Here is a 19,033-nt window from a genome sequence, read left to right as displayed (position 1 = left end):
GCTTTGATTTATCAAATCCAGATATTTGGAAAATAAATTTTTCATCTTCTCTGAAGACACTTGGAGACGGTATGTCAGGGTGATATGTTATTGCTGATAGAACAGATAGTTAATTGAAATATTATGGTTTACTGTCTTTTTTCATATTTACTTAAATGTCATCTGGAAGATGCAGAGAGTGAGGTGAAAGCACTCCAGTAAATTTTTAAACACATCCTGAAGGGAAAAGACATAAGTAACTTTGAAAGGTTATGATATACTAAAGGCCAAGTTGTGGCCCTTGGAAAGAGGTAAGACACATCTGTTCCTCTAATATAATTTTTCTGCTTAAAAGAGAGCAGACTTTGAAATGTGTTGAGAGGCAGAACTCTTTTTTTTTTTTTTTTAAAGACAATAAAATAGCATAGACTGGAATAGAATAGACCAATTGGAATGAATATACAATTATTTGGACCAACTGTTCTACATGCAAGATCTGTGGGACACTCACACCCAATGGCACTTTTTAGAATACTAGATTTTTTTCCGTCTTAGGACTAGGCTTTTTTATGTATTATCAGCACTCCACTTAGGTGTTGTCCCTTTATAGAAAACTGAAATTTTGGCCACAGGAAAAGCATAAATGAAAATTGTTCTTGTTTCATGCAAAACCATTCTCCTTCTAAGGTATGTTCGTTTTGTTTGTTTCTGGTTTTGCAGTTGTCTAGGATGTTTCTTTTTCATTCTGGTGGTTTTGTGGTTTTTTTAAATTTATTTATTAATTACCTTTGTTATGATAATGTCACCTAAATTATCAACTTTAGTCTTTTCATCATCTATTCTATATATTTCAGTTTATTTTCATGTGTCTTTCTTTTACACTGGTTGTGTTTTCTCTCAGGCTTCTCTTAATTCTTATTTTCAAAAAGCAATTCTTTCTGTGTTCCTGCTCTTCTCTGTCTTTCCCCATCTTCCTTCCCTTATTTCTCTTTGTTTTTTGGGTTGTTGTTTTTTTTTTTTTTGTTTTTTGGTTTTTGTTTTTTTTTTTCCTGTACTCCCCTTGTTTATTTTCTTAGCTTACTTCTCTTCTTCTCCCTCCTCAAAGGTTAGATCTCTTTCTCTCCCCTTGCCATATTCCTAATGGGGAAAATATTTCTTATCCATGTACCCCATTTCTTATTAAATATCACAGCAGGAAAATCATAAAACAGAGAGTTCTGTGCTATTGCTTGCCAGAAATATACCCATCCTTGGTTATGTGTAGGAAAAGTGCATAAAGACATAAAATTTATCACATCTGAAACATTTTGTAGAAAAGGTGAACATGTCTCACTTGTTTCTTTATTAACACTGGGAACTTACATAAGATCAGAGGAGGAAATGTATCATCTTAAGCCAAATCTTACAAAGATTTAATATTATATTAATTTTATAATCATAAAAATAAGGCCAACTGTAGTCAGTCATTTGCGGTATTGCACAGTGTTTATGCAGTGAGACTAGTGCTGTTAGTGAATAGAATCAAATATTCCTCCAGAATCTTCCCAGAACTTCATTTGTGTTTTTGCAGTAAGGAATATTTGCCACTAATTTACCTAGTTTGTATTCAATTTTAGTGAATATACTCTGGAGTATTACTGGAACAAAAATGTATAGAAAGCACTCAACCATTTACAGACTTAACCAGTCCTGGTTTTGAAGTGTTGTGTGGAGTGCATTTCATTAATGAAAGCTGATGCACTCAGCTCAGTCACTAAAAACTGTCATCTCCTATGGACTTTGGGTATCTTCCTGACTTTAATAGAATAGTTTTGAGGAAAATATACTGTCTATTTTTTCTTAAAGGAGATGAAATCTTTCCAAGGAGCTACTTGTTATGAATTTCACGAGGAGCTCTCATGTGTGCAATGTAATGAGCTCATCCTGGGGTAGAACATGTCTTGCAAACTCTTTCCTCCTTTAGTTGACATTTAGGGAGTCAGGAATCCCCTAAAATTTACATTTAGGGAGTCAGGAATCCCCTAAAATCTCTAAGTCAGAGATCTGGTTGGTGTAATGCAGGTCAAAGGGCAAAACTCCTCACATGTAAAAGAATTACAAGTATCCCACAGAGAACACAGCCTTCAGTTATCAAGTAAGATTTTTTTTTTGTTGTTTAAATCAAACTTTTTTTGCTTTCATTTCGAATAATACCTTTAATAAGCTGAAAAATACAGTAAGAACTGTGTCTCATCCAAAAATTTATCTATTAAGAAATTTTGTTATGGTATTTATACTCTAGTGCTTTTAATTTTGAAGGTTAGTAGTTTGTCAGTGGTTGTCTTTGAGCACATCAAAAACCTAAATCAGCCCAAGGTGTTTTCCAATCTAAACTTTTCTATAATTCTATGATTTACATCCGTATATATAATGATTGCCAAGAAGCATAAGCCCTAATTTCAGTATCATTCCGAACTCCTCAGCTCATCTTGCACCAGTAGCAAAGATTCTGCAGGATGTGGGGATTTGAAGATTGTTGTGATGCAAAAACCATACTGCCATTTGTTAGAAGGTCCAGCCACAGCTATTATTCTGTTCCCTTGAAGAGCACTTTCTGCTTTCAGGAGCTGTGAAGAGCCAGCAGGCTTTTAGTACCCCTGCAAGCTGTTATCTAAAGTCATATCATGATTTTATTTGTATTCTGCTGAGGACAGGCTCTTTACTGAGCTGCATAATGCACAATAGTGTAATAAGTATTGCTGCAATGAATTATTTCAAAAATCAGCTTCTTCTGTGTGCTTCACAAATATTAGATGATTCTTTCAATCTGTGGTGAGAAATATGAATGAATCTTGCCATCTGTATTTCCAGAGGCACTAATATCAAGAATATAAAAGCCAAAAGGAAAATCCCATCTCCCTGAAATCAGTGTAAAATTGTCACTATGCATCAAAGTCTTGCTGGCCAGTGAATCTCTAGAGATGAATCACAGGCATTCTGGGCAGCAGTCCTCAACTCACACATTGCTTTTTATAGGGGTTGGACACAAAGACAAGGAAGTTGCAGCAAAATATAAGCTGAAATCAGCAGTGACCTATTGTAGCAGGTTTTAGGTTCTTTTAATTTTACTTCACCTTCTGTCTTTCATGCCTTGTTCAAGAAAAACATCCTGCAAAAAAATGAAATAACAACAAAAATACCTAGGTAAAAAAATGTCTTCTTCAGGTCTCTTGCAGTTGAATTGAACCAAGTTTACTTTTTTAAATTGTTTGTAGTGATGGTTCCAGGAAGTAAACTTGATGTCTAAACCATGGAATTAAAATTTGAAAGTGATGAAGGGTATTCTCTCATATCATTTTTCTTAGAGAAAAAGAAAAACCTCTCTTGCTTTACAGTCCAGTTATCCAATTAGCAGTGCCTAGTATCATCGTACACGAAAGCTCTAGTCATATACTTACACAGAATATTGGTCTTAAATTTCTCTATATCTTAAATTATAAGTAGCATTATTTATTATTAAACAACGAGTGTAAACTGGGGTTAAAGTTGATAGATTTACAGATGATGCAACAGTAGCAAGAAAGATGTTTCTGTATGAGACAGAGAATGTCATGTCTGAATGAATGGGCAATATAAAAGGCTGTTAGATTTTTATATTTTTATATTTATATATTATTACCTTTCTGTTATCTTAGCAGTTTCACTTTCCATTGTGATATTTTATTAATTTTAATAACTAATTTGTTTCTATTTCTTTGGGTTTTCGTCCTTTTTAAACTAGATTTTGACAGATGTCATCTGTTAGTAGCTGAAAAAAATGGGAGACAACTTTTCTAAATATACGGAGTCAAAATTCTAACTCAGCTAGAATTATAGTAAAGTCACTACTAAAGTTATGGTGCTTTTCAACCTTGAAATTTGAAATTATTTTGTAGTTGCAGACTTCATCTTCCCAGCAGAGGGAGATTTTGATCCTTTTTGGAAGTTGAGTTTTCCCATCAGACTACTTAGTTAAAGTGTTGGTTTCTATGTTCCATGAGAAGAGGAACTTCTGCCAAAACCACAATTGTTACAGCACTTTAATGGTGTCTTATTTGTTTAATTAGTTATGCCAGTTGGCTGCAGAAGTCATAGACCCAAGTATTTTTCTTCATTTCTGTTAGATTGAGTCTCAGATTTTCTCAATATTTGTCTGCAAAATTATGCATATAGAAGTCATTTTGCAATGACTTGTTCTTTAGAAATCAAATTTATTTATTTCTGTAAGTTAGTGGAAGAAGGCCAGCTGTCAGGATTGGGATTCAATTCTACTAATGAAGTCTGTGTCAAAAATTGGAAGTTGAAGGAGGAATTGTCCTCCTTCCTAAATTAGGAGGACACCTTCGTTGTGACATTGTTAGGGCAGTCAGTGAAAGAAAGTGTGTAACTATAAACAGGAATGGTTATCATCCACAGACATGACAGCAGGAAACTAATAAAATCTTACTAAATTTATGATGTGTGTGATGAATTTCACTTTGCTGGAAATTGCAAACGCTTTAATCATTTTTTGTAAAGGAGGAGCATTCATTTTGAGAGTTTTGTTATGCTCCTTTGTCTTCCTTTGCTCTGAAATTTTGTCCTCTATGAAGATGTTTTGAAGAGCCATGCAGAAGAATAGCAACTTACCCTACTTTATATCCTCATTACAATATGCATCTGTAGCTTTATTTCAGTGTTTCTCACAAATGTGTGTGAGTGCAAGGGATTATAAAAGCTGAGTTATGCTGTTTATATGTGAAAAGAAGAGCATCTAAAATCTATCAAAAGTAAGAAAATATGTTACACATGCATCTTGAATTTAGCACTCTCTTGTACAACCTTTGCATATCCAATATATTCTGTAAGATCTCCCATTTATCTATTTGATGGATAAATGATAGGAAAAGAATGGGCATATTAGTTGAAATATGTAAGTCTCATTTCCTTATAAAGGAAGACTTGAGCAATTTACTTCCACCTGTCAGAAGTTATAGATTATGTTTGGCAGCACACATCCATATGACTCATACCAGACTATATTTAGGATACTGAGGAAAACAGAGGATATCATACTATTGAGAATATATTCACTGGAAACCAATATCCACTAGTTCTGTTGGGTTTTAGTTAAGTAGTTTTAGCTAAATCATCCAGTTTGTAGCTCTCTAACTTATTTACCAACCACCACTGGAACTGTATTATTTTATGTTCATGATCTGTAATACCTGATCATCTCAAAACCATTACTTGAAGTAGTTTCTATAGAAGTCCCTTTGATGAGGAGTGTGGAAGTTACATTTGAAGAATTAAACCTCTAAGTTTCAGTTCTATACAGGGGTGTAGACCACAGGAGTTAGAAGATTTTACCTTGGATTCCAAAATTGCAGATTGCTTTGGGTTTTTGCTTGTTCAAATCGAAAGAATATGGCCTGATTTTGTTTTTCAACCTTTTTAGGTGTGTGACCTGATTCCAATCAGCTATGTTTAGGCTGCTCTTTATGAAAAATTAGGATTGTTTAAGGCAAGAATATGTGAGGGGGAACAGCTGGGAAGTGCACAAGGTTAGCAGCAGTCATTAGTGAAAGCAAACAAGGACAAAACAAAAATGAACCTTGCAATTATAAGTCAATCTCCAGTCCTAGCTTCCATTCCACAGGCCCTTTTCCTTCCCAAAATGTTAGCAACTGTCAGAGCTCATAATTTGCAGGTTAGATTTTGCTAAAGCAATAGGAGAGGACAGGAGGGTGTAGGTCAGGCAGGGCAGGAGGCAGGGTCAGCTGTCTGCTGGCACCAGATGGATCTTTGTGATGGATCTTTGCAATCTGTGGTTCTGCTCCATCCCCTGGAGGGGACACACACTGCTGATACACACCCTTTGACACACATGCTCTGACACACATCCTCTCACACACACCCTTTCACACTCATTCTCTCACACTCATTCTCTCACACATATCCTCTCAGACTCATCCTCTCACACATCCTCTCACACACATCCTCTCACACTCATCCTCTCACACTCATCCTCTCACACATCCTCTCACACACATCCTCTCACACTCATCCTCTCACACTCATCCTCTCACACATCCTCTCACACACATTCTCTCACACACATCCTCTCACACATCCTCTCACACACATCCTCTCACACACACCCTCTCACACTCATTCTCTCACACACATCCTCTCACACTCATCCTCTCACACTCATCCTCTCACACATCCTCTCACCCATCCTCTCACACACATTCTCTCACACCCATCCTCTCACACACATCCTCTCACATTCATTCTCTCACACATCCTCTCACATACATCCTCTCACACTCATCCTCTCACACACTTCCTCCGCCCGTTGGTGCCCGTTGGTGCCCGTTCCTCTCACATTCATTCTCTCACACTCATCCTCTCACACACTTCCTCCGCCTGTTGGTGCCCGCCTGGTTTGAAGCGAGCTTGGAGCAGATGTTCAAGGTTTGCTTTGAATGTGGAACACGTTTGTGACAGGTAGAGCATTCACTGAATTTAAGAGCTGCCCAGTAAAGGCTCTCTAATGTGATTTTCAGAGGCTTGTAACTCAATGAAACCTTAATGAATACCCTTGGATTGAAAGCAATATAAAACCCCTTAGATTCCAAGTACCACTGCCAAAGTATTGTTAAAGGTTTTTAGAGGGAGAATGTAAAACTGGCAAAACATATTTCTCTTTCTCCCCATTTTCACTAATCCCTTCTTCTGAAATGATGTGATTTTTTTACAAGAAACTTCATTTGAAGTGATTAAAAGCCCAAGGAAAAGAAATAATGTGCACATTTCCAGTGCAGAAGGTTAATGTTAGCCTTTTTTATTTCTTTGTTGAGTCATTTTGTGTCTTTCTGACATATCAATTATGTGTTATATCACTGTAGATAGTTTTATGTCAGGCCATCTACTTTCAGGTTACAGAAGGCTTTTGCAGTCTTTAAGCTAGGTAGTATTTTGTGCTCTATTTTTTATATCTTTTTGCTTCAGTGAGACTAAGTAGGATTTTTTTTTTTCTGTCTTAGAAGTACTGTTAATAATAGTGTTTAAAATACTAAAAATGTCAGTGGCATTAAGTTGTGACACAGATTTGAAACCAGCCTTTATGGAAGACTATGTGTGTCATTTTAAAAATATTTTCACAAGGTGCTCTCTAAAGTTGCCACTGCAGTTTTCAACACAGTTTGAGTAAAGCTAAATATTGTACCCTTGCACAGAAACCATGAGCAGCATGGAAGTGATGTAATGGTATGTTGTGTGTGCAAAATCTTCTATAAAGTCCTTCCTAATTTGGATCTACCCAGCACAACCAGAAGGTGTTATTTCAAGATGCTTATCCTGTGGATCATCTAAGCTGTTCAGTTCTTCTGCTTGTTGTTAGTTTATAAAACACTTATACTGCAATAAACTTTAGAAATATACCCCTTGGTTACAGAACAAACATAGTATGGATTACAATTATTGACATAGAACTTACAATTTCAGGTTGGTACCTGGAAAGATCAACATACAATTCCTGTTTGTGGAAATGAATTCTTTAGAAGGATACATTTTTGGGGGAGCTTCAAGCTTCAAGTATGGAGGTTGAAGACTCAGTTTTTATCTTCCCTTTCCTCAGGTGTTCAAAGTTGTTTTTCTACCACAGTTCAGTTTGTTTTAAACCAAAATTAATTAGCATTAATCAATCCAGAAAAATAATTCTAAGGTTACATCTGTAGGTAGCATATTCATTTTGTTGGATGTTTTCACTTTCATTCCTCTGATTTCTCATACCATCCTCAAGTGTTTTGTGTCCTTTCCTTTCAATACCCTCATTTATGACTCTTTCATCTGTACAAACAAACAGTTCTGTCCTAATTAATTAGCTGACACATAGCTGATAATAGAGTGCTGTTTCAGTGTAGTGATTTTGGGGGTATTCAGAAGAAATAGAAGATTGTGTCTCCCATAAAATGGCTTTGTGCTTTTTGTATATCCAGGCATTACAGTTCCTTATCTCAAAACATCACATTTCAAATCCTGAGTTGATTTTGTCTGTACTTTTGCCAGCCAGAAAACTAAGATAACTCAATTTGGGTTGCACATCAGTTGTCATAGCTACCTGCAATATATCCCTGAATCTGCCTAGGTTTACCTCTAATGAGAAAGGGGTTACATTTTTCTCATAAAGCCTCCATAACTTTATTCAGCTGTGAATGGCCTGTGAAATACTGTCAGACTGGTATGGTCTGTTGCAGAATTCGAGCAAGCTCCCTCTTTTTAAAAGTCAGGATCTAATCCTTTTTTCTTCACCAGTGAATAGGAGGTCCGCTCCCATCAAATAGAGTTTCAGAAAGACAGGCACATCCAATTTTATGATCACCACTTTTCTGTGTCAGCAGTGTGCCCCCACATTGTTAGACTGTGCTCAGTAGTTCCCACAGCTGATGGGATAAGCCTGTGATGTTTAACAGTGCTAGGTCATGCTGATTATTTTAGCTTTGCCAATGACACTCTATGTAATTTATTTTTTTTCAAATTATTTTAACCATCTTTACATGTTTTCAGGTGAGTATTCATTTATGGATCAGAACTACATTTATAAAATTTAGCTGAATTATAATGACATTGTGCTGAGTTGGTGTAAGTTTTAGCTCTACTGGTAGTTTTTAATTTTAGTTTAATGTAGACAGTAACATAGTTCAAATGTTTGTCCCATTCCCTAGAAAAGGGGGCTAGAAAAACAACCTCTACTTCACGTACATTTGTGTTAATAAGTATTTATCCTTATATCGGCCGAGGCCCCTGAATCAGATAATGGTGTCTTTGTGATGTGAGCTGCACTGCAGTGCTGGACACAAACTATGACCTTGTATCATTCAGAGAGTTCATTGAAAGCATGGTTACCATTGATGCTGTAAAATCTGCTTCTGTTAGTCTGTGAACTGTTGCAGGACACAAATCACAGGGTGTTTAACATAACATTTACGTGCTGCTGTGGGTGCTCAGTGCTCACTGAAATGAGAGCTGCCCCTGCAGACTGTACACTGCAATGTTGGAGCTCAAGCCCCCGTGGGCTGCTGGCTTTGTCTGCTCTGCCATCCCTCCCAGCTGGGCTGGTGCATCCCTGCTGAGCCTGCTCAGCTCAGATATCCTCGGATGACCCAGGAGCAACGTTTGTGCCCTTTTCTGCCAGAAAAACACCCAACACCTTTATTGTACAATTTATCGAAGAACACCAAGGAAAGATGCAAAAGTTGAAAGGAAAAAAAGCCTGATTTGCTGTCTTTAGGAAGGTAATTGATTCTTAAATTTTTAGATAGGAGATATCACTTGTTCATGATCCTTCTAGCACTTTGGAGGGATAGTCCCAAAAATACATATTCACAGTTGTACACAAAGTAGATTTCTTGAGCTCTTGTGTTATATTAATTACATGATCAGTATATTCACACAGCTTAGAGATACTGTATTTCACTGTCTTGCTCATATTCAGATAGGCTCTAACTTGCCAGAGATTTTTTTTTTTTTTTTTTTTTTACTGAATGAGACTATAACTAACAGATGTTTGTTTTTGGCTCCATTTCTACATTCTTTGAAAGCTGGAGAATTAAATTGCTGACATTCAGACAACACTAATTCACATATCCAGGGAGCCTAATTTGCCATCCCTGAGATTCTGATTCCTGGTGTTCATGGATTTAAAAACCATTTCAATGACACAATATAAGAATAGGCTGGGGAGCTTCAATAGTATGCTCCTGCTGAACATAATCACATTTTATAAACATCTGTGTCATTACTGGTGTGATTCATCTCTAAGCTCTATACAGCTGTGTTTGCAGTTTCAATTAACAATCCTCTAATTTCATATCCATCTCATGTTGCTAATTTAGTTAATTTATTCATAATTAAGAGTATTCTATTTTCTACGAAGGTTTGTTGAGCTTAGTGCATTATAAAAAATAAAAAAATCCCTAAGACCGAGGTATTTTGATTCTTATAAAGTCACATCAGAACAAAAATGCCATTAATGTACCTAAAGGGGAAGACATGATATAAGGGACATTTTTTTCTTTTCTAAGTGTGGAATGAGAAGCCTTTGGAAGGTATTGGCTTTGTGTTTGAAAGCAAAGGACAGTATGAATGTGCTCTTTTCTGCTTTTTTGCCCTTCTCCCTTTTGCCCAAAATCTAATGTAATTCTGTGGTTTAAACTAATACAATTGGTTTTAATGTGTAAAAAAAAAAACCAATACCTCTAAAAAGGGTGTTACAAGAGGAGGTATGTGGCAGACATGGATCATCCTACTTCACGCTTTTTTGTCCTCTAACATTTATATTTTACATTACAAGGTATTTAAAAGGACCCATGTGATCAAGAACTGTGAGATAACTTAAAAAAAAAATAAGCTTGAGACACATTCAAGTGGAAGATAAGGACTGTCTTAGTATTTATCAAAAGAAGTGTTTGCATTTTTTGAAATGTTTTTTGGATATCAGTAAAAGAATATTGTGTAAAAAATGGGTTAGAAATCCTAGAAACAAATCTTTTCCAGTTGTCCACAGTCTAATGATGTTCGACGATTTTTCCAGGATTGGTTACAACTCTCCAATACTGTGTAAATACAGAGATACTGCCTTCTCTGTTATATTCACAGGAGTTGTATGTATAAATGGCTCTCACAAAAAAAAAAAAAAAAAAAAAAAAAAAAAAAAAAAAAAAAAAAAGTTTTTATAAAAATGTCCCTCAAAAAAAAAAAAAAAAAAAAAAAAAAAAAAAAAAAAAAAAAAAAAAAAATTAGAAAAGTTAAAAAAGAAGTCCTCCTCTTTAACATGAAGGGTATTTTGAGATTTGTGTGTTAGCAACAAGGTGAGAAGAGCCTCAAAGTTCAGCAGCCCTTTCTGGAAAAAGAAAAGAGGGTGAAATACAGAACACTCTTCCTCCTTCAAAAACAGTAAATATTTGTTTGAGATAAGTATTAGTGTGAGTATTGCTATAATTTGAAGTAAACAGAGAGAACTTGTATGGAAAACATTGAAATAGTGTGATCAATATGTCTCAAGAAGAGCTGCGGGTTTTTAATGACAGCTGCTGAATCCTTTATAGCTGAAAATCACAGTTGTCTGCTGCATTTTCCTTTAATCTTCCCCTGCCTACAATCTCCTTGATGCTCTTTTTAGTTTCTCTCATTGCTCTTTTTCTCCTTGAAGCTTGCTTTCTTCCTCCTCATATAAGCTTCTCCTTGTCTGTAATACCATCTACAATTATACCACTATTTATTAAGAAAAGGCTAGGAAGAAAATCATTAAATGAATAAATAGAGAACACAGCTAGGAAATTTATAATCTGAAATGAGAAGAAATTAGAGGGATAGAGAGAGGTAAAGTGCAATGCAAGGTGAGGTAGGCTTTTAGTCCTGGCTGTTGTATGAATCACAACCTTTTCTTTTCCCAATAAATCTCTGAATATCAGAGTTAGTGAGAGATGCAGCTGTGGTCTAAGCAGACCTCTAAAGCCCTTCAAAGCAAACAGTCTCATAATTTTACTTTCTTCTGCTTGTCAACTGTTAATGCTGAAATGCAATATTCTGAAGACAATAAAAGTTTGAACCATTTTAACCTTTTAGCTGCACACTCTGTGTATTTAGCAAATAGAATGACAGTTGCTTGCTGTACAAATTCCAGGCTGCCCCACCTTTTTCTGATTAAAATGGTGATTAGGGTTAAAGGAGATTATAGCAATTTGCCAGGGTCCTGTTCTGCTGCAAGCTCAAGGTAAGAGGGTGATTCAAGTGCCTGCAGAAAGATAGATTATCACTGGTTGTTCAATTTCCAAGCTTCTGTGGATTTTTACTCTCTTTGTTATTTGTGTAGATACTCCAGATTTTACTATGCAAGAAAGGAAACACATTCATTTTTGATACACAAAAAAAAAGTTAATGATTTTTTTCCCTCTAAGGAGAGATAGGTCTTCAAAAGGGAGCAAGTAGGTCTTTTAAATTTTGTTTTATTAATATCATATTCTGGATGTTTGTTGCTTTTTCTTTTCCTTTTTCTTATTCTACATAAAATGATAGGGCAATTGTATCTTGTATTTCAGATGCTAAGTTTATAGCCTGTGGAAGTCTGTAAACCTATGTGAATTCATATTTGAAAGAGAATTGCATGTGATTTATTTATTTAGAGAGATGCCTGTGCCACAAGTTGGAAACAAGTATTCACACCTTGAACCATCTTCCTGCTAAAATTAAATTTTTCAGATAAAGGTTTGGGGGTTAAATTCTAAACCCTCAATTCCATGACGTTAGATATGGGATTCCCATTTGTGTTTTGCCCAAAAAAGGGTTTTATGCATGCCATATTATGAAAAATATGATCAATGTTTATCTTCTGCATATTTTTGCTGGCAGAGAGAAAACAAATACCTGTCATGAAAATGTTGGCACATTTTTGTGTGTTTTAGTTTATGCCTTTAACACCAGAGGATAATTTTATTTTGGCATGCTCTCAGAGCTCCTGGGGGATCTGCCCATGCAGGGGAGCGTGGCTGCCATGAGTGCTGGGTTCCTGTGCTCCCACTTGCTGCCACACAGAGTGAGCTGTTGAAATGACCAGCTCCCAGTTTGAGTTCTGGCTGCCCACATTGCTTTAGTCATCATTTGTTTTGCTCTAGCATATGCCTGTTTTAATAGAAAAATCACTGTTATTTGCAATAAATAATAGTCTTGAACTGCATTTCAGTTAATATCCTTCCCCCTCCCTCCAAAAGTAACTCTTCAAAGACTACTCTCTGATCTCAAGTAATGCACTGACAAACCTCCCATCTGTCTGAACATCTCTTTCTCTGTGTCAGCCAACACCTAAAATATTTATGTTTAATATTTACTTGTTACCTAAAACAAGAGTGGTGATTTTGGGTCACTATCATCTGGAAAATAGATCTGCATTTAACTGACCAACAACACAAACTGGCCTGGCTCTGAGCAAAAAAAAAAAAAAACTGCCAGAAAGGAAAGGGGATCATTCAGGCTACCAGAAGACCTGAGATTTTCCAGTTATGAAAAAGCAATTTTTCCCTCTGAGAGGATGCCCACATCTGCTCCTAGATATAAGTGCAATAAGTGCTGTGTGCCTCACCTGTGCTGCTCCTGCTCACTTCAGTGGAAGGCACATAAAGTCAGCGGGATTTATCTCCCTGGCTCCTGGTCATGTCAATCTGTTACCCTCCACTTGTGGAAAATCTTCAAACGTTCCTGGCCTGTTACACTACACAAAAAAAGTCTGTGCAGATTTGAAAACCTAGATTTGTTTCTGGGGGGGTTTTATGTGTTGTCTTCCTACTCTGAGGACTGTATAAATCCCATTAAAGCAGCAGCCTCTCAAACTACTTCAGCAAGTTTTGGTTATGAATTTTCTTTCTTTTTTGAGTATTCAGATGCATAGGTGAACTTCTAGAATTTTAATTATATCTGTATCTGATGAGCTGCAGCAATGTAAAAGGAGTTTGGGTGAGATTTAATTTTAGATAGCAGCTTAATTAACTGTATTTGTAAAAACCAGTGCAGCTTTAATTAAATTTCTCTACATTAACTTAGTTATTTAATTGAAAATTTGTTGGGATAGTCCTTACAATTTATAGCTTTTCTTGTATGGGAATCTTAAATAACAGATCCTAATAATAACTAAAAATAAAACCCAAACTGTATTTAAGTTTTTGCTAGATTTCTAGTGGCTTTTTGCAAATAGCAGAAAGGGGGTTTTTTCCTCCTAAATATTTATTCTGGTTCATGGATTTTATAACAGGATTGGACATCTGATTGGACAGCCTGTAAGTGGTGATTGAAGATGTATTTTTCTCTTCTCGTGTGTGTTGGGACTGATTTGTTTTTATCCCATGTCAGCTGTTGTCCCTTTTTCAATGCCATATCAATGCTGGCTTGTGCTGCTAAAAAGCTACAACCTGCAGGACTTTCCAGGTTTGGAGTGAGCTGTGTTGCACAAAGAAAGTTGCCTGAGTTGTGGGACTGCAAAATTCTGTGCTGTCAGGGATGTACAGGAGCAGGTCCAGAGGTGGGAGCAGAAGTCAAAGACACTTCAGTCCTTGTGTAACCTTCCATGGGCACCTGCACATTTCCAACACAGCCTGTGGCTGCTCTCCAGCTCCCTATCCTCTGGGAGAGATGTGGGGAGACAAAGAGAGGCTGGAACTCTGCACATCCTTGGGAGAGGGGCGTGCAGGTATTTAAATAAAACCTTGCACTGTGCATCTTCTCTCATGAGATGAAGTCATGAGAAAAGGTTAACCATTTCTTTTCACAGTAAGGCTGCATTGACCTGAGGCAGAAATATATATGTTCTAATAAACATGACATGAAAATTAAAAGTAATTTCAACTTGTGTTCCATTTCTGAATGTACACCAATGATCACTGTCTTTCAGTGACAGCACTCTGATTTTCAAATAGTATCTGCTTTCCTCAGCTTGAAACTATTCCCACTGCCCTACATTTTCCTCAAAATTCAAAAATTAATTTCATTGATACTTTGCCAAAGAGACTGTTCCTTCCCAACACCTATTGCATGCATCAGTTGCATAAATGGTAACTTTACATCCTTCTAGTGCAACTGGATATTTTCATTGATTTTTCTCATCTGATTCATTAGAGTCCCTTCATATTTATTTCTGTATTGCACTGTCACTAACCTGTACAACATAACAGAAGAGGACTTTATGTCCTTCCTGTGTCATATCTGTCAGGTTACATATTTGAGACAAAGCATACAATCCTGCTTGCTTGCTTGCTTTCTCTGAGGTGCCTTTCTTTCTGAGTTTATTTCACACTGCTTTGTTGTGGTACAATAGGTTGCTTGAAGTGAAGTTTGATTTGTATATACTCTTTAATTATTCAGTGAAATGAGCAGTAAGAATGTAAATTCCCATGAAGATGTAGAGCAATACATAAATCAGTATGTTGGGTAGAATGTTAGGCTTATGAATTCATGAGCCATTTTTCCCAATATTAGGAATTGCTTCTAAGTGAACCAAAATAACTTGTTCACAAGAAAGTCTGAAATAATGAACAACATCTTTATGATCTCAGATTACTTGGCCAACTTATAAAATGGGTGATGGTGCTTCTGGGACAATTTCTGTAGCTGTAGTGTCTTTGATAGCTGATGTAATGTCTGCAGACTGTTAGAGCCTTAAAATTACAATTCCAGAAACTGGTGACGATTATTCTCCTTCCTAAAATTTAATGCACTTATTCTAAAGGCTGTTTGCTCTAACAAAGAGTTCACATTCTAACATTTTGTATTACCTGGTTGGTATAGAACATGTGTGTATATATAGATATTTCTTCTATACCATTCCATCGAGAAGGTTTATGCTAATTAATTTCATAGTCATGCATTATTAATTATTCTAATGAAGTCCATCTTGCAGCTGTGTCTTGGCAGTGTTTTGTTTAATGGCCTCCATGCTCTGGTACATTTCAGACACAGCACCAGTTCTTGAGCACAGAAGGAGATGCCCAGTTTAACATTTGTAAAATTTAAATGTCAACACAGTGTCAGACCTCAGAAAGATCAGAATTCAAAAGAGGCACAAGTCTGCAGTTTAATCCATAGCTCTTAAGCACAGCTGAAGTCAAAGTACTTGCCATTTCTACCAAGTAAGAAGCAGGTATTCAGTTACAATTTATTGTGATGTGTATTTTGCTTTGCCTTTAAAATAGCAAGTAATACTCAAGTCTGATTACTCGGTTATGTGCTTTGGGTTTACAAATTTGTACAGTCTCATGGCAGTTCATAATGTGGAAAATACAACTTTTAGAACATGACTTCCACTGTTCCTTATATTTTCTATTTAATATATGCTGGTAACAAAAGGGAACCTGTAAATGGCTCATTCAGTCTGCATTTATGATATAAATGGTAGAATTCCTAAAGACTGTGACTAGAACATTTTGAATGTAAATACTTCAGCATACTATAATATGAATCTATTAGGGGAGAAATGTTAGCTGCCAGTATAGGAGTTGGTGAATAGTTTCCCAATTAATTAGAAAATCCCACTTCTGTTGTTAAACAATTTTAAGAGCTTGTAAAAGTGACAGAAAACTGGCAGGCAAAATGGTTTTGGTGATGTAGGAGTCGAGATTAGTAATGCATTTTCTCAAGGGAACAATGTTTGAACAAATCCAAGGTTTTATTTAAAACTTCTAAGACTAGGGAAAAAATAGGACTATACTAAAATTGCATCTTTTGTCAGCCTAACTTATCTTTGAAGGCACTCCTCTCATTTCCAGTGTTATTGATTGTGTTTTGAACCATAATGCAGTCATAAATGAATGATTATCACTCTGGATATACCTCACTTCTGTAAATTCTGTAACTTAATGGGTAGTCACGACTCTGCATAGTCAATGCCACTGAACCTGGATTGTATCAGAGACAGGAAAAAACGCTGGTCCAGGAGTGAATTAATTCTCTAGAAGTGAATTTGTTTGTGCCTCCTTAACTCAGTGTACTTAACCTTATTCAGCAAGATGTAAAAAAAAAACACAAAAAAACCCCCAAACCTCCCTGCCTGTCTAAAAGTGTGATATTCCATCCATATATCCCAGAAGTCCTTCAGAGGTCTTCAGGAAGTTCAGTTCTTTGCTAATTAGAAAATGGCTTGACTAGAATGATGTGGAGTTTCTGCTGGTCTTATTGAAGGAAAAACAGCTAAACTTTAATTCTATACTTTTCAGATATTATTCTTCACTTAAGCAGACCATAATTTTTGTAAAGTTTTCTAAGTATAGTCAGAATTTAAGTTCTGGGATGATTTTGGAAGGAAAAAGGCTGTTGTATCTGTATACTCCTTCCCATATGCTTTTGCTCACACTTCAAAACAGATTTTCTGACAACAAGGGAAACAAAAATAGGTTTGAGAGCTGACAAGCAGGTATATAATTTATTCTTGCAGTACTATAGGCTATCACAACAGACACACAGATGGTTGTCTGAGGAAAAAAAACCCTATGAAATGAATTTAAATCCAACAACTACCTCTGTATAGACTTTAAAGGATTTTCCAGTTTAATGGAAAGTATTTCTGATTAACACAAAAAAAAAAAAAAAAAAAAAAAAAAAGACACCGATGCCATCATTTTTATTTTGAATCAATACAGACATGAGGCCAATTTTTCTATTTGAAAAGTGAACTGGAGTAGGCAGAAATGTACATTTTTAAGAGGCCTAACCTGCAAATTGCTGTCAAAGTAGAGATTCCAATAGCCTCTTTTTTTTTCAGCTTTACTTTTGGCCACACTTTTAAAAGAATATGGGCAACAACCTTGCTGTGAGGCAGGGCAGGCAGTGCATTTTTGGAATCTGGAGGCTATAGAACCATGGAATGGTTTGATTTGGAAGGGTCCTTTGAAAATCATCTCCAGACCCTCTGCAGTGAGCAGGGACATCTTCCACCAGACCCAGCTGCTCAGAGCCCTGACCAACCTGACCTTGAACGTTTCCAGGGATGGGGGAATGAGTCCTAGGTAAGAAAGGAAGAAAACACAGAAAGAAAGAAAAAGTAGGACCCTTAAACTCTGAAGAATAGCTTAAAACAGGCAGAATGTGATAGTATGAAGGAAAAAACAGGAGCCCAAGCAGAACCTAATAGGAAAGTGGCAGTGGTGAGAAGGATGAGCAAAATGGGAGTTGGGGGAACTTCTTGTTGGTATTGGAAGTGAGAGATACAGCAGCAAGGATTTACCTCTTTAAGTGTTATATGAATTGCTTTGCAAATGTGTCTTTTAAAATAATCTGAACTATGAAGAAATGAATACATTTTGCTCATATGACCCTATAAAGTTATATTTTTCCTTTAACAATTCTGCACTCTTAAGATATATGATCCTGCCAGTTGTTCTCTCATATGATGAACATTAACAGTACAAGATCTGTACTCTTGGTTTCTCAGCTGTTGCTTTTTTTCTGTTTTTCCTCGCTGATTGTCATGATTGTTTTCTCTTGTACAAGACAAATGCCAAATAATAAGACATTAATGCAATGGCATGGGCAGCTGAACTAGAAACACACTGATAGAGAGTATTCCCTTGGGGAAATGCCATGGAATGGTTTACAAGGGCATATATTTCAAAATCAAATGCAACACCAGTTTCACTGTGGATGTTTTTCTTTAAAATACTTGTAGGATTGGAAAGTGAAGTTTTTTCATTCTCACTGCACCCTGGTCAGTTCACCAGCTCTTCTACAAGATCTCAGCTGTCTCAAGTGTCTCAAACTGGAGTTTGGAAAGTTACTTTGGGACTTGTAGCTACCTTACAGCATCATGTCTGCCACTGCTGGCAACTGTAGAGGATAAAAATCACCCAGTCCATAGCAATTACAGATCATCAGAGTGGAATCTGGCTTCTGCAGCCAGGAAGAAGTTACAGACACAGGACTGTAGGCCAGCTTTGCCATTCCAGCAGTATCTAATCAAAGCACTTTTTGTTTGTTCAGAGGAATCTTACTGTACTGTGGAGTTACTGACTGAATGGACTGTCTAAATAATGCCTTCTGTCTTAGGTCTGGTTGAGTTAGAGTTTTGTTTTTTTCCTGAGACTGTGAGGGAGACTATGGAGGTCGTGCAAAGACTATCAAGGTAGGAAATATAGGACATAATAGGATCTGCAGAGAGTGAGTTCTAATGGTAGAAAGAGAAGGGAAAATGAAAAATCTTACTACAGATAGGTTTTACCCTTGTTTTTAAAGAGATACATTTAAAAAAGCATAACAAAATTACTGTAACTAAATTGTATTAATAGGCAAAGAGAATGAATAAAACAAATGGACTAACAGAATTGGTATGGCCATGTATATAACAAAAACAAAGTTTCATCTACATGGCACTGAAAATAAGGACTGACATTATTGTTCAGAATGAACAGAGAACAGCTAAACTACTAGGATGGAAAGGTTTCAGAATTAAATGGCTCAACAACCACAATTTTATTCCATGGGGTTTTCATTAAGTTAAAAAAAATAAGTGTGAACA

General features: G+C 36.3%; 1 protein-coding gene across 8 annotated transcripts in view; it reads left to right on the top strand.

The window, feature by feature from the left end:
* DMD (dystrophin) overlaps positions 1 to 19,033 on the top strand; it is a 1,147,932-nt gene that overhangs the window by 990,023 nt on the left and 138,876 nt on the right. The gene's annotated exons all lie outside the window — the stretch shown is intronic.

This window comes from Onychostruthus taczanowskii, unplaced genomic scaffold, assembly GCF_017590055.1.
Source record: "Onychostruthus taczanowskii isolate IOZ18803 unplaced genomic scaffold, ASM1759005v1 scaffold17, whole genome shotgun sequence".
Taxonomy (NCBI): Eukaryota; Metazoa; Chordata; class Aves; order Passeriformes; family Passeridae; genus Onychostruthus; species Onychostruthus taczanowskii.
The sequence above is the reverse complement of the archived record's forward strand: the minus strand, read 5'-3'. Positions and strand labels throughout refer to the sequence as shown.